At 32.7% G+C, this 17,129-nt stretch overlaps 1 protein-coding gene across 1 annotated transcript in view; it reads right to left on the reverse strand.

Annotated features, from left to right (window-relative positions):
• LOC114340578 (thyrostimulin beta-5 subunit-like) overlaps positions 1 to 8,640 on the reverse strand; it is a 130,824-nt gene extending 122,184 nt beyond the window's left edge. The window contains exon 1 of the mRNA XM_050649104.1: positions 8,518 to 8,640. The gene's annotated coding sequence lies outside the window, so the exon portion shown is untranslated. The remainder of the gene's footprint in view (positions 1 to 8,517) is intronic.
• Positions 8,641 to 17,129: the final 8,489 nt, after the last annotated feature.

Genomic DNA, 17,129 nt, shown 5'->3' on the forward strand with positions numbered 1-17,129 from the left:
TAATTATTATACAACAGTCAACCAAGTGAATCGATAGTCAACCAGGAAAACGAAAATACTGAAGAACACGAAAAGAATAGAGCTTCAGGAGAAGATAACAGCGTGATGAAGATTCTTTTTTAAGATGGCGTCTAGCGCTGCAACGGACTTCGCCATTTAAAATTTATACTACTATTGACCCCCTAAAGGCCAGAAATATAAAAAAGAGTGTTTGTACTTTGTACGCATCTAAGAAGTTATACTTATATTATTATTATTTCAACGGAATAAACATATTTTAAACAGTTTACTTGTATTTTTATTTAAATATTAAACTAATTTTAATATTTAAAATAATACCAATCATTAAAAATAATGTTAATACGTTTTTTATGAAATGTAGCTTCCCCGCAATTACTTTTTTCTTGAAGAATCGTAGAAATTCTAAAAAACGTCGGATTTTCTTTAATAAAATTTTTAATTTTTAATTTTCTTTTCATCATATTTTAATACTAATTATCCTATTCCAAACGAAGACAACTCTTGGATATTTGAAGTCTACACCCGTTAATATAATGGAAGTTGAGGCGATAGAACCACCCCTGGAATTTCGACGACAGTTTTTAAGTGATAAATTTATTACTAGAACCATAGGAAAAAATACAAACTATCTGCAGGATATACATAAGTTATCAATTTTAGATCTAACTCATAATATTGGACAAAGAAAAAATGTCCCCTTCTTGTAGATAGTTACTTGAAAATATCTCAATACCGAAGTACTTTCTATACTTATGAAAATCAAGTTTCACCTATGTATTCCCATGTATTAGAAGAAATTTTCTCAAAACAAATTAATACTTTTTTTATGGATATTAATTTAAATCCAGCCGTTTTTCAATCATTTATACTTCATAAATGGCCCCATTATCAGTTTTACTATACAGATGGATCCAAAGTACAAAACAAAGTAGGATGTGCAATAATCAATATTCAAAGTGGATTAAAAAATTATTCAAATTGCCTTGTGAATCATCGATATACACCGCTGAAATGATAGCGATACTTTTTGCTTTAAGACACATATTTAGTAACGAACCCTATAGCTGCATAATATTTACAGACAGTAAGAGTGTCGTTGATAGACTAACTAACGTACATAAGTACCAACGACTCAATCATATAGAACTAGAAATTATGACTCTTTATAATAAAATTGCAAATTTAGGAAAAAACATCATTATATCATGGATAAAGGGACACGCAGGCATTAGGGGTAACGAAATAGTAGACAGGCTAGCCAAATCCGCCCTAGAAATAGGCGAAGAACTTCCCATGAACTTACTACCCATTTCGGATATTGATATTATTAGTAGACGACACCAAAAAGAAAATTGGCAAAGGTATTATCGAAACACGAGAACTGGTAGTAATTACAAACAAATGCGACCTGAAATTCCCATTAAAAGATGGTTTCATTCTGTATCAAATCGCCATTTCATAAGAGTTATAAATAGATTGAGATGTAATCATGCTCTTACCCCCCTTCATATGTACAGTTTGGGTCTCACAGAGTCACCTAACTGTGAGTGTGGAAAAGAAGGTGATCTACTACATATTCTCCTCGAATGTTCACATCAATCAGTAAATATAAACAAATTTTATGATAATCTTAATATATTAAAAATTCCACTTCCCGTCTACCTGAACAATTTGATATTTTCTGAAGATATTAATATATTAAAAACAATTTACGAACATATCAAAAACTGTAAATATAGATTGTAGCAGTAAAATTTACCCTGTAGTTAAGAAATTTTGTTAAAACAAAGCAGGCATGTTTGTTAAAACAAAACAAACATGTTTGCTTTGTTGTTATTTTGTTTTAAACCCTGTAGATTTAAGTAATTATTGTATATTATAATTGAAAAAAGAAAAGAACAAAAAAAAGAGAAAAAGAAAAAAAAAACAGAAAAAATAAAAAAAGCAAAAACAAAAAAAAACAAAAAAGAAAAAAATCTAAAAAGATGTAAACCTCCGCGAGGTTGAATCGGGTTTACGTCTTAGCGTAGTAAAAAAACAATTTATAAAAAATAACAATAAAAAAATAATAAAAAAAAACAAATTAACAATATAAAAAAAATACAAAAAAAATAAAAATTTACAAAAAAAAATGAACAACCAAACCAGAGTATTATTTAGATAATAATTGTAGATAATAATGTTAGTTTGTTATGTATTTAGAGTTAGAAATACAGAAAAAATTCCTCTGATTGAAAAATCAAATTTGTTTGTTTTTAAAATAACAAAATGTCTGGCTAATTGGCTCGGCCAAGGCCATCAAATTCACTCAAAAAAAAAAACGAAGACAAATACAAACACACAAAACTTATAATAAATATGTGTATTTATTAAAAACACTAATATGTTTTTCACACTTTATTTGCATTGATACATACGTTACTTGAAAGATTTAGCAAGTAACTTCATACTGTCGGAATGGCGTACTTCATATCGTCGCTTTTATCAAAATGAACTCTCAACATTTTTCCCAATCGCGCCTAAAGAAGTATAACTTCTAAAATAAGGGTAGCTTGCCATACAAGGTTACGCATTTTTTCTTCTAACGTGAGTACCCTAACAGCACTATTAGAACTAAACATTTTGTCAAAATTGATCTTGGAGCAAAAATAATTTATATGAACTTATTTCCTTTTTATTATTCACAATATTGCATATACATATATACCTACCATTTTCAAATTTTCAAAATTATGCCTCCCACACTTTTACTTTTTCAGAACAGAATTTCAACAGAATGTCATTCATAAGCAACAAAACTTCTGTATCTACTTTCCCCGCTTTGTCTAACTTAATAATTTAATAATCCTCTTCGAAATTTAACCTTTACGACAAAATCTGATGTAGCAACAGCAGTATGAAGTTAGCTGTTGTTTGGATCTTATTTAGTATCTTTCATTTCGGAATTAAATTTTAAATTCTTTTATACCGACTTTTGGGGGACCGTCTGAAAATTCTTTTGAAATGTAGAGGTAATATTTAGTGAGTGCTTAGTTTGTTAAATATAAATGTATTGTTTTTATTCAAATTCCCAAAACAAAGAGTTACGTATACAAAGAGGCACTTATTTTTTATCAATTGTTTAAAATATTTTATCTACTCTATGTCATATTATGTATAAGTTTTTAGTTTGTGACAACTGTCATTATAGATAGCAGTGCGTGAAGGGTTTAAAGTGTGAGTGAAGTAACAATGTATTTTAAATGGGATTTACTTTTTCGCACAATTTAAATGGGTTTTTTGGCACACTTTCATATAATCAAATATCCTTAACATTCGCGTTGTCATGGTGATGACAATATGAGCAATGACTTACAACAAAATGTTTAACAGTTTTGTGGTTTGAAAGTAGTTGGGATTTTTAAATGTCAAAGTTCTAAAAATTGTAGAATAGAAATGAATTCTAGTGACGAAGAGTTGCAGTTTTTTTATTTGTTTATCGTAGATAAAATATTGTATGAAACTGTGCGTGAAGTACTTTTTGCGAACTTACGCGATGTATAGCACTCGCTCCGTTGTCGCTCGTGCTCTAAATATCGCGTGCGTTCGCAAAAAGCATACTTCACGAACTGTTTCATAAATAAATATTTCTGCAACTTTATTTTATGCAACGCGCGAAACTCGTAAAAATATCATATAATTCGTTTCGAAAAATTTTTGTATACCAGGTTCACAATTATAGTACCTAGACTTATGCTTCATTGTGATATAAGCGGTAAGCGGTAAATCAAGCAACAAACACAGCAACACGACGGGGATTTAACCCATTAACCTATAAGCAAAGAAATATCCCATTGTGTCCATTTACTCACGGTGTTTGCTGTTAATTTTAAAGAACCGCTTGGATGGACATGACATTTGACATACACATAGCTAACATATCAAAGAAAAGAAGTGATATTGTGCCAATGTATACTTTTGTCCTGTGGGTGAGTACCAGCCTATTTCGGGTGAGCAAAAATGTACGTTCAAAAAAGTCCGGAGTTGGATAAAATGACTAATTCTAAGCAACTTTTGTTCTATAGAGTTTTTTTTTAATAAGTCAGTAGTTTAGGATATATCCTATGATAGGATATATGCCTATAGGGCGGACTGTAGACTTATGCTTCATTGTGATATAAGCGGTAAATCAAGCAACAAACAATCAGCAACACAGCGAGGATTTAACCCATTAACCTCCAAGCAAAGAAGTATATTTACTCAAAGTGTTTGCTGTTAATTTTAAAGAACCGCTTGATGGACATGACATTTAGCATAAGCTAACATGTCAAAGAAAAGAAATGATATTCTGCCGATGTATACTTTTTACTGAGGGTGAGTACCACCCCTTCTCGGGGGAGAAAAAAATGTACATTCGAAATAAGGAATTGAATAAAATGACCAATTCTAAGCAACTTTTGTTCTATAGAGTTTTTTTACTAAGTCAATAGTTTAGGATATAGGGAGTAGGGTGGAACGAAAAAAATGTTTTTATAATTTCAAAGTGTAATAGTGATAGAAAGTGGGCTATAGCCATTGTTAAGCCACAAATAAAATATTTTTCAAAACAAAATATTTTTAGAGGTGCCGCAAAAGGGTTGAAAATTAGAATTTTTAGTTAAATTTTGCGAATTTTGATGATTTTATTTTGGTCAAAAATAGCTATTGTAATGTCTTAATTCCTATTTTAAATGATAAATACACACTCTAAAACTACTCTTAAAAGATAATTTTAATTTTAACTTACAACAATCCAATATTTATTTTTACTAAAACTGACAAAGTTTGAACTAGAATTTCACATTTAAAGAAATATTTAGTAGTAAATATTTATTTCATTCCTTAATATAATTTACCATTCATAGTAGGAGATGAAAGCTAATGCGTGAGGAAAATGTGTATTGGTAGAGTTGACAAGATAGTTTCAAAGGTTCTGGCAACGAGGGAGGAAAGGAAGCAAAAACTAGTACAGCAGCATTTGAATTACAGACAATAATCAGTAGCTGATGGTAACACAGCTGTGACTATTACATGTGTTACATGCTGATGATCATGATCAAAGTTACGAGCAAGAATTTATTTATAATTCCAAAAAGCCCTCAAGTTCTTTAAGTATAACTAAACAAATGCGAGTAGAACTGCCAACAGTAGGTTCTATCTGTGACAGGACTGGTGTCTCAGACAGAATAGCAGCAGCAATCACCAGTGCTGTACAAGATGTTGGCATTATTATGGAAGATAATAAAAGTAAGGTAATTAACAGGATGAAAATACATCGAGTACGGTTAAAAAATCGTACAAAAGTTACAGAAATTAGCTTCACTCAAATCGGAAAAACGCTGGGTTATTCTTTGATGGAAGAAAAGACAAAACAATTAATCAAGAAAAACGAGGGCACAAAGTTTACAAAAAGACTATACTAGAAGAGCACATTTCAATAGTAGAGAAACCTGGATCAACCTTCCTAGGGCATATAACTCCTGCTTCCGGAACAGGTGAAGCTATAAAAGATAGCATAGTGGAGCATTTTCAAGGTGACAATCCTTAGAACATTTCCAATATAACAGCTGTCGGATGTGATGGAACTGCCACTATTACCGGTGTTAACAATGTTGTAATTGCTTTAATAGAAAAGAACCTATATAAGCCGCTGCAGTGGCTAATTTGTTTGTTCCATACCAATGAATTGCCTTTGCGTCATGTATTTTGTAGATTGGATGGAAAAACTAAAAACGCTAATGCATTTGAAGAGGTTTTAAGCAAAGAACTTGAAATCCGTATCCAGCTTCCTGTGGTTAATTTCGCTACTATACAAAACAACCTCCCTATTCTAGAGATTAAGGATGATCTAAGAACATATCGAAAATATTTACTTGAAATGTGCAAAGCAATCTCCAGTGGTTTATGTACTTCTAATCTTTCTTTAAAAACCCCTGGGAAATTAGCTCATTCACGATGGTTTACGTTAGCCAATCACATTCTTCGGTTATATGTTGCAACAGAGAATCCTTCAGATAATTTGAAAACTTTAACTATGTATGTGATGAAGGTGTATGTCCCAGTCTTGTCTCATATCAAACTAAAACCATCTTGTGTAAATGGACGAAAACATCTATGGGGACTCATCAAATTTTCACGTTATCTTTGTGAGGAACATCTCCAAATAACTGATATAGTAATTCAAAGGAATGATTAATTCTCTCACCCAGAAAATATGCTTCTCTCCATGTTATGTGACAAGAGAAAACACATAGGAGAGCTAGGTCTACAGCGACTTTTGAAGGCAAGGTCGGAACTCATAAATGGTGTAAGGAACTTTGTTGTCTCGAAGCTTAACTTTAATGCCAATGACTACATTGGTATAATTAACTGGACGGAAGAAGGAATTACTGAACCTCCTATGACAAAACATATAACTGACGAGGACTTAAAGTATATAAGTGAAGCAAGAGACCCTAGTTGTCAGGTGCAGTGTGTGGATTTTCAGTGTTTTTCCTGTCATACACAGGCAGTGGAAGGAGTCATAAAGCTCGTTACTGAGTCATCTCTTAGTGTCTGTGATCTAGAAGCAAGAAATGGCTTTGCTAGAGCAAGTATTGGTTCCCAAAAGATTATGCCCAAGTTTGAGACAAAAAACAATGTTTTGAGTAACAAGAGGAATACTGTAATTAAAGAAATCTTATAGCAATGTGTACATATAGCAACGAGAGCAATGTTAACTGTTATTACAAACAATATTTGACTAAGAAATGTTAACTATGGCACCAGGTTAAATATATATAATATTTGGAAATTTCTGTATTTTTTTGTTAAAAACCTATCTTTTCAATGCTCTTGCGGCACCTCAAGATGTAAACCTAAAACAAAAATATTTTGTAGTTTTATTGTAGACATGAAAAGGCAACTTTCGAGTGCTATTAGAAAGTTCTTTGAAAAAAAAATTTTTTTTTTCCTATCGTTTCGTTCCACCCTAATAGGGAGTCCTACTAGTACACTATTTTTCCCAGGTTAATCAATATGGCTGAGGAAATAAACGATGGCCCCGAGTACGGGCGCCTCTTAAATGGGGCAGGGGTGCGAATAATCTCCCGCTTGGCCAAATTTGATATACAGGGAAGTTGTAGAAAAAGCACATGGAATGTGCGGAGTTTATATGAACCAGGAAAAACACACAATGTTATAAAAGAGATGAAAAGGCTGCAAATATCAATTCTGGGTATCAGTGAAATGCGATGGCCCGGATCTGGCCAATGCCATGTGGATGATCATAAAATATATTATGCAGGAGAAGAGAGTAATTATCATCGTCATGGTGTAGGATTCATAGTCTCAAAGGAGGTTAGCAAATGTGTTAGGGCGGTATGCCAGGTATCTGAACGAGTCATAATGATTCAAGTGAACGCGAAACCCAGAAACATAAATTTAATAAAAGTGAACTTTCCGACAGCGGAAAGTGAACTGATAGAACTTGACAAGTTCTACGCCGATGTAAAAACTGTTACCGACCAACTCAAGACTAGAGATCTCAACATTCTGATGGGTGACCTTAATGCTAAGATAGGAAAAGGCAGACAAAGTAACATTATTGGATGTTATGGATTGGGCGATAGAAATGAAAGGGTAAACTATTTCGTAGATTTTTGCAAAGAACATAATCTATGTATAATGAATACCTTTTTCAAATTACCTAAACGGAGATTATATGCGTGGAAGTCTCCAGCAGATACCCCCCATAATATCGTAAGAAACCAAATTGACTACATAACCATCAGTGAGCGTTACAGAAATGCCGTAAAGTATGTAAAAACCTATCCTGGCGCCATCTGATCACAATATATTGTTAGCCGAAATAAAATTAAAACTTAAACGGATAAAACAACAACGATCCTCTAACAAACTGGATACCGATTTTATTAGAAACAACAGTCAGGGGATTGCAAACAGTTTAGAGAGCAATTTTGAGAATAGCGAACAACAAGAAGCCATCGAGGATCATTGGAACCAAATCAAAACGATTATAAACAACTCAACTCCAAACATCAAAGAGAAAAATCAAAAGAAGCAACAGTGGATGAACTATGAGATTTTCAATTTGATGGAAAAAAAGAAGCAAATTTAAGAACCAAAACATCGAAATGTAACATAATCGATTATCCTCTTATACCATAAGGTGTCGAGGTGTCTTCTTTACTCGTTATTCTCTGCGAAGTGTGATTTCCATCACACTTGTATTCCACGTTTTCCTTGGTCGGCCTCTCCTGTTTTTCCCTATCGGCCTCGCTTCCCATTTTATAATGAAAGTATCATAAATATATTAATAAATGGTTAATCATCAATTCAATAAACGTAATACATTGGAACAACTACTGAAAATAATGAATTGATGAACATCGCTTTGTTGTTCCAATAAAACCAAGAATTGGAAAAATTTTAATTATTGCGTTTGTTGTCTGAAATAACATTTTTAATATTACGTACCTTTTTCGTTGAGTGTAATACGGATACTGCAGGACTCACCAATAGTACGGCCTAGTATAAACGTTATAGTATACCTACAAAGCCAAAATAAATAGATAAACTCAATAAAATACTCTGTAATTGGAAAATAATCAATTGTATTAAAACGATAACGAGTCGTCGTTAAAATTAATGGACAATTGGTAATACAATCATGGTATAAAAAATAATAGGTGTTTTTTTTATAAAAGCAATAATCATAACTCAATTATAAAAATTATTATTTATTTTTGTATTTTTTGGTGGAACGGCTAAATCGTTTTTTCGTGTATAGCGCCATCTATCCACAATTCGAAAAAATGTTTCGAATAAAAGTTACTTATTTGTACGTAAGCAATGCAAATCTGCAATCACAAATGGGGGTTTCCATTTAAGATTTTAAAGTTATTCCCACCCCAGCTCCAGGGGGTGGAGTGGGTGGGCCGTGTTTAGCGTCATTCGATAAATTTTTGAAAAATATTAAAAACGTATTTTTCAGTTTTTCGCTCCAATCTTCATTTCGCGAATTATTCGATCGTCCATTGAATTATTGGATCGTCCCGCGAATTACTCGATCATCCCAGGCAACGTGTTCCACCCTGGGCACCAGGTACCTCGGAGACCATCGCCGTCATGAAATTCGTGTTCAGTGACCTCCAAAACCCCCAGCATAAAAATTCCGTCAATACTTCCTAAGTTCCAAATGTCCGCATATGGTATTTTTGTCAAAAAGTTGAGGTTTTTCAATTCTCTAGTAGTTTTTACGTCAACGTCAACCTTTTTGACAAGTAATCATCGGCGGAATTTTAAATTTTTATTAATTAAATGCGAAACTACAATTTTATATTTATTTTATTTATTCATCAAAATTAGCTTAAACGCAAACTAAATTAGTATGACTGAATAGGTATTTTCAATAGCTTTCAAACGAGGTCTCACTTGCCATAAGCGGTACCATAAGGTCCCATTTAAAATTATCTGTCACAGTGGCGCTGAAAAGTCATATTTCATAATTACGTCACCTGTCATGACTAGTTAAGAAGCTTACCTCCGTTTATTTCCTCCTTCCAAAGTACACTATTATAGATATAACCGTTCAAAAGATACGAGGGGGGTACGGACTTTTGACTAGCACTGTATGTATTTTGGTTTTAAGACTCTTTTTTGGGGTGGGTATGTAGGTAATCAATAATTAATAAATAATGCTAAAAAAACCCTTGGATGAGAAAAGTGTGACCCTTGTCCTTATCCCAAAATGTTTATTAAGATTATTTTAACAAAAATTCACTTTGAAAAAAAAATGTTTATTATCGATGACTTAGTGTGAAAACCTCGTATCTCATTTTTTTTCGAAAATTACATTTTGATGGTTTTAGTTTGAAAACCTTGTATCTCACGATTTACAACTGTTAGAAAAATTCCAAATACACTAGACTATTTTCTACAGCCGAAAAAAGAAACCACGTATATCAATTGCTCTCTTGATTTAGTGTGAATACCACATATATTTTTTTATAACCAAGAATTTGGTACTTAATTTGGAGTGTTTGTTTGAGAGATTCGACTTGCAGAAATCTTTTTTGTGGACAACAAAAGGTAGTCCGGCAAATAGGAACATTAATTTTATGAAACTTAAATCAAAAGATTTGTATTGTATCGACCTAGTATTTGGAGGTGTGAAATAAGCTATGAAAAATGAAAACCTCGTAAATAATAATAAACACAACCTCATTTGAGATAAAAAACACGTATATCAAGATATACGAGGTTACCATAGTTACTTGGGCAAAGGCTCTATATACTGCAAGGATATTTACGTGTTTTTCATAGTTAATATTTGTATTTCCAATTTAATAGCAACATTTAACACTTTTAGCTTTGTGCCAATATCAGATATTTGTCTCAATGTGCTCGAATTAAAAATATGTAACATAATTTTTGTTTTTAGGTTATATTATGCAGAAACTCAGTTTTTTGCCTCTCCTGTAAAACTGTAATTTAATGAGATACGAGGTTTTCACACTAAGCCATCGTTATATATATATATATATATATATATATATATATATATATATATATATATATATATATATATATATATATATATATATATATATATTCCTATTCTTAACAAAAAGGTCGGTCAGACTTGGATAACCTTAACTTAGATTACTAACTAGATAGTTTAGATAAGATATATTATGTTTATGTATGTACTACTTACTTTGTTTCTGGCCGCATGGTCTAATCTTAAAGCCGATAAAAAAAGCCTTTTTTGTATCTCAAAAAAAAGATAAAGTGGGGCCCTTTTTGGCAAATTTTTTCTAACTTGTCTTCATCGTTCTATTAATCCAATATAATATTTCTAATTTAGCTCTAGTATCTACCATTTTTGATAATTCTTTTTCTCTTTCTCCATTTTTGTTTGTTTGTGTACCTACTAGTAAAATGATCCAAATAACCACCCCAATATCTCTTCCGATTGTTTATATGTTACACATAAATTCTTTGTTACAAAGTGTAAAAGGTGTTGGTTCAAAATCATGTGGAAGTGGTGAATAAAAACCAGCGGTATGGAAAATAAACTGCTCGTCAAAAGTTAGAGCTATAAAAAATTATGCTGATTTTCATAGTTGATTTTTTCGCGAATAGACGGATTTCGCTATTTTTTTTTATTTTAACCTTTTCTTTAGTATTTACACAGTTGTGCAAAAGTTTACTCAAACTTTTTTTTGTACTTATACCGGAGGGAAGAAAAAAATATGTTTTTCTGGTGTTAAGTTTGAGACACCCTGTAGGGAGAACGAGGTACAAATGTGAGTATACATCAGAATAATATTGTAGTCTTATGTTTTGTGAACATGCTGCTGTTTGAATATCCCTGATATCTTTAGAAACAAAAAAAAATAGACGGTTTTGTAATTTAACATGTGTTTTAACCGAAACAAAAGTTTGAGACACCTTGTAGGGAGAAAAAGGCACAAAGGTGAGTATACCCCGATATTATGTTGTAGTCTCATATTTTTTGAATATTTTATTTTCTTAATTTCTCTGATATCTTTAATAAAAAAGAAACTAGATGGTATTACTCTTTAATATGTTTTTCTATGTTTCATATGTGTGATGTGACGCATGTCGTCAGTTAAAACACATACTAAGGAGTAATATCGTCTAGTTTCTTTGTTATTAAAGATAACAGAGAAATTAAAAAAATAAAATATTTAAAAAATATGAGACTACAACAAAATATCGAGGTATACTCACCTTTGTGCCTTTTTCTCCCTACAAGGTGTCTCAAACTTTTGTTTCGGTTAAAACACATGTTAAATTACAAAACCGTCTATTTTTTTATTTCTAAAGATATCAGGGACATTTAAAAAACAAAAGGTTCACAAAATATAAGACTACAATACGATTTCGATATATACTCCCATTTCTACCTCATCCTCCCTACAGGGCGTCTCAAACTTAACATAAGAAAAACATTTCTTTTCTTCCACCCGGTATAACTACAAAAAAAGTTTGAGTAAACCTTTGCATAACTGTGTAAATACTAAAGAAAAGTCTAAAATAATAAAAAAAAATTAGCGGAATTCGTTAATCTCTTCACGAAAAAATCTACCATAAAAATTCAGCAGAATTTTCTATTTCCCTAGCTTTTGACGAGCAGTTTATTTGGAGACTTAAGTAGGAAAAATAGCCTGTTTTTAAAGTAGAAAGAAGAAGTAGGAAATATAAATTAAAATATTTTTCATGCTCAAAATATTTTATTATTCGATATGTTAACAATAAATATTTATAATACTGAAACTTATATAAAATATATAAACTATAATATACTTAATTATTAGTGCCATTTACAGTAGACGAATAATTTAAAATTATTTTTAAAAACCATACAATTAATATTTTAATTAAAGGTCTAAAGTTCCAGCCTTAAAATAAGCGTATAGTTAAAAACACCAAATAAACGCTAGATTTATTGAGGATGAGATAATCTTAGAGATGAGATATCTGTTTGAGAATGATACAATTTTATTATTTGTACTGCGACTTAAGTTGCCTGACATGAATAACTGAATAAACGAAGTCTGATGAGGTAGGAAATAATTTTTTTTGTATGGGCCCGACCTGTAAACATAAACATAAGCTCCTGAACAAATATTCTTACTAATCATTGACATTTTAATCACTCAGTTTAATCACTCATGACAATAAATAGGAAAGTGACAGTCATAAAAAGTATTTTTAACTTTCGATCCAACAAAGTTTAGTCCATTCTTTCACGGTTTTTGCTCTAAATTTTAAAGAACCGCTTGGATTGACATGAAATTTGGCATACATATAGCTTACATGTCAAAGAAAAAAAGTGATATTGTGCCGATGTGTACTTTTGCCCTGGGGGTGACTTTCACCCCTTTTTGGGGGTGAAAAAATATATGTCCAAAATAAGTCCGGAAATGGGTAAACTGACTAATTTTAAGTAACTTTTGTTCTATAGAGCTTTTTCGCCAAGTCAACACTTTTCGAGTTATTTGCAAGTGAATATGTTCATTTTTCAACAAAATAACCACATTTTTAGACGGTTTTTCGCAAATAACTCAAAAATTAAGTATTTTGTCGAAAAAAAACGTTCTTAGCGAAAATATAGCCTATAAAAAAGTAAAAAAAATGGTGTACACGTTAAGGCGGAAATACATATCCGCGCCGCGAACTCCGCGCCGTGTGTGCGCCGCGCGTTCGTGGCGCGGTTATTGTTCGTTAAAATTTTTCATTTTGACGATCCAGAGGAAACTTACGAACGTTTAGTAATTGTAGATAATCATGTCTCTGTCCTGTACTTCTACTACATCTTATTTTGGTATTGTTCTGAAACTATTTTCTTGTGTCATCTTATGCAATTTACTATTTTATGTGGAATAAGCCACAGTTTGGGAACATTTCGGGAAGTACCTTTTTCGCTTCCTGGCAACACAAATATAATGGTAGGGGAGCCCAAGCGGGGATTTTTGCAGTTACTCGAGCGCGTCAGAGTATCATATGGGGAGAAACGTGGTACCCTGCAGATGTACCTCCACCATATATTGGCTCTTAACACAGGGGAGTTCGTTCAGGGGGGCCCGAAAAAAAATCTATCCTTAAAATATTCGAAATTGTCAGATTAAGATAAGGTAAGTTAAGTACATGCAAAAGAGTCTATATTTCAAAAATATGACGATTTGAGCGGGGCGTACGGAAATGGGTGAGTCAAAAAGTTTCACAAAAAAAGCGAATATTTCGCGAAATGAACGTCAGATTGAAAAACTAAAAACTACGTGTTCAATATTTTTCAAAAATCTATCGAAAAATACCAAACTTGACCCCCACGGAGAGGGGTGGGGGGTAAATTTAAAATTTTAAATACAAATCCCGCGATCTTTCGCAAAATAAACATCATATCGAAAAACTGCAAAATACACTTTATCAATGTTTTTGAAAAATCTATCGAATGGTTCCAAACATGACCCCCCACGGAGGTGAGGTGGGGGGTTACTTTAAAATCTTAAATGGTAGACCCCGTTTCTTATTGCAGATTTGGATTGTTTGTATAAAAATAAACAACTTTTATTCGAAACATTTTTTTGAATTATGGATAGATGGCGCTATAATCGGAAAAAAGATTGTTGGAAATGGAAAATTAAATTAAAAAATGGGAAGTCCCCACTAAAATGGAAAATTTTACTTAACTTTTTTGGTTTTAGGACCTAATAATCACAACCCAATAGGTCCCCAAAGCGCTCGAGTGACTGCACATTTAGCATACTTTGCTCCCCTACCATAATATATCTGCTTGTTCCTACAACCAGAAACAAAATTAGAGAACTATAGATACTTCCAAGTCATGCGATACCTTTTTCGTTTTCCGGTGACACAATTGTAATGTATCTGCTTGTTTCAACTGCGTAGCTTCACTGGAAACGAAATTAGAGAACTATAGGTTCTTCCAAGCCCTGTGTTAACTTTTTCGCTTTCCGGTGACCCAATTATAATATATCTGCTTGTTCCAACTCAGTTGCTTCACCAGAAGCGAAGTTAGGAAACTATAGGCTCTTCCAAGATGTGCGTTACCCTTTTCGCTTTCCGACGACACAATTATAACATATCTACTTGTTCCAACTCCGTTGCTTCGCCAGAAGCGAAGTTAGGAAACTATAGGCTCTTCCAAGTTGTGCGTTACCTTTTTCGTTTTCCGGTGACCCAATTATAATATATATGCTTGTTCCAACTCCGTTGCTTCACCAGAAGCGAAGTTAGAAAACTATTGGGTCTTCCAAGTTGTGCGTTACCTTTTTGGCTTTCCGGTGACCCAATTATAATATATCTGCTTGTTCCAACTCAGTTGCTTCACCAGAAGCGAAGTTAGGAAACTATAGGCTCTTCCAAGATGTGAGTTACCTTTTTCGCTTTCCGACGACACAATTATAACATATCTACTTGTTCCAACTCCGTTGCTTCACCAGAAGCGAAGTTAGGAAACTATAGGCTCTTCCAAGTTGTGCGTTACCTTTTTCGTTTTCCGGTGACATAATTATAATATATCTGCTTGTTCCAACTCAGTTGCTTCACCAGAAGCGAAGTTAGAAAACTATTGGGTCTTCCAAGTTGTGCGTTACCTTTTTGGCTTTCCGGTGACCCAATTACAATATATCTGCTTGTTCCAACTCCGTTGCTTCACCAGAAGCGAAGTTAGAAAACTATTGGGTCTTCCAAGTTGTGCGTTACCTCTTTCGTTTTCCGGTGACCCAATTATAATATATCTGCTTGTTCCAACTCCGTTGCTTCACCAGAAGCGAAGTAAGAAAACTATTGGGTCTTCCAAGTTGTGCGTTACCTTTTTGGCTTTCCGGTGACCCAATTATAATATATCTGCTTGTTCCAACTCTGTCGCTTCACCAGAAGCGAAGTTAGAAAACTATTGGGTCTTCCAAGTTGTGCCTTACCTTTTTCGCTTTCCGGTGACACAATTATAATATATCCGCTTGTTTCAACTGCGTTGCTTCACCAGACACGAAGTTAGAAAACTATAGGTTCTCCAAGTCGTGCGTTACCTATTTCGCTTTCCGGTGACACATAATATATATCTGCTTATGAATGTTTTTTTGATATTGATAACTATTTCCGAAGTGAAAGTCGAAAGGTCAAGTAAACTTGATTTCAAATTCGAATTGTGGCTTATGCCCAAATAAAATAGTAAATCTTATTTTTAATACATGTTATTTTTAGTACAACAATGAACTAACATTTTTTAAAAAGGTCCGCATGTACATTTTTTTATTTCAGCTTCTATTTCCGTTCAGATCGAATTTAAGTTGTTTCTTTAAATTAATTGGTTGTTTATTGAGGATCCCACAATAATGATTTTCCACGGTAAACATCAATTTCCTTCCGACAATTCCGACCATTCCATTACTAACAAATATTCAACTCATGCGCGCCAAAACCAACAAACCACTCGCAAACCCGTCCAAATACGTATTGCGAACCATCAAAGCGTTTGTTGAAAAACCGACAGAATTTAGATCGTGGTGCGCCGTGTGCGTGCCGTTTGTGCGTCACTTGAAAACACGTACTAATCTGACGAATACGAGGCGCGCGAGCGGCTCGCACACCGAGCAGAGCGCATATGTATCTCCGCCTTTAGGTCTCTGGATCTCGTAGAACCAGAGTTATAGCCAATGAAAAATAGATTCATATTCACCAAATTTCAAATAGAATATTTCGACGTGAAATATCCAAAAAATTAAGCTCTTTTTGGGGAAAACCAATTATAACTTTTTTAAGTGTTTAAAAAAAGCTTTATTTCTGTTTTTACAAAAAGTTTCTAGAATTAAATTTAAGCACGTTACGCTCAAAATAAAGTTGGTCCCTTTTGTTTTTGCAAAAAAAAAATCGGAAAGACCACCCCCTAATTAGCAACTGAAATTAAATTAATCGTTACCGCTCCACAAATTATTTTAATTATGTTGTGTTTATATGATCTGCAAGTTTCATCGATTCAAAGTGCTTATTTTTGAAAAAATTTGGTTTCAAAGTAAAATTTTTAAAAATTTTAATTTTGAAAAATATGCTTTTTTCAAAATAACTTAAAAATTGTTAGAGATACTAAAAATCTCGAAAAACAAAAAAAGTTAGATTTGCTTTTCTGAATATCATGTATTTTTTTGTTTTTCTGTTGGACAAAAATTGATTAAGATTTGGTGTTTCTAAATTTGCATACATTCGTGATCAGTGACTCGTTTAACCCCTTTTAACTACAGCCCTTTCAATAATAAGGACTTTGAACCGATGAAACTTATAGATCATATAAACAATATATACAGGAGTCAAGAAACTTATGAAGTCGTAACGATTAAGTTCATTTAAGATAATAATTAGGGGGTGATTTTCTCGATTTTTTTACCAAAACCAAAAGGCACTAACTTTATTTTGAGCGTAACTTGTTTAATTATGACGCTAGAAATTTTTTTTATAAAACAAAAATGAAGCTTTTTTAAACACTTTAAATAAGTTGTAATGAGTTTTCCCCGAAATGTGCTTCATTTTTGGTTATTTCA

Source organism: Diabrotica virgifera, chromosome 4, assembly GCF_917563875.1.
Source record: "Diabrotica virgifera virgifera chromosome 4, PGI_DIABVI_V3a".
Taxonomy (NCBI): Eukaryota; Metazoa; Arthropoda; class Insecta; order Coleoptera; family Chrysomelidae; genus Diabrotica; species Diabrotica virgifera.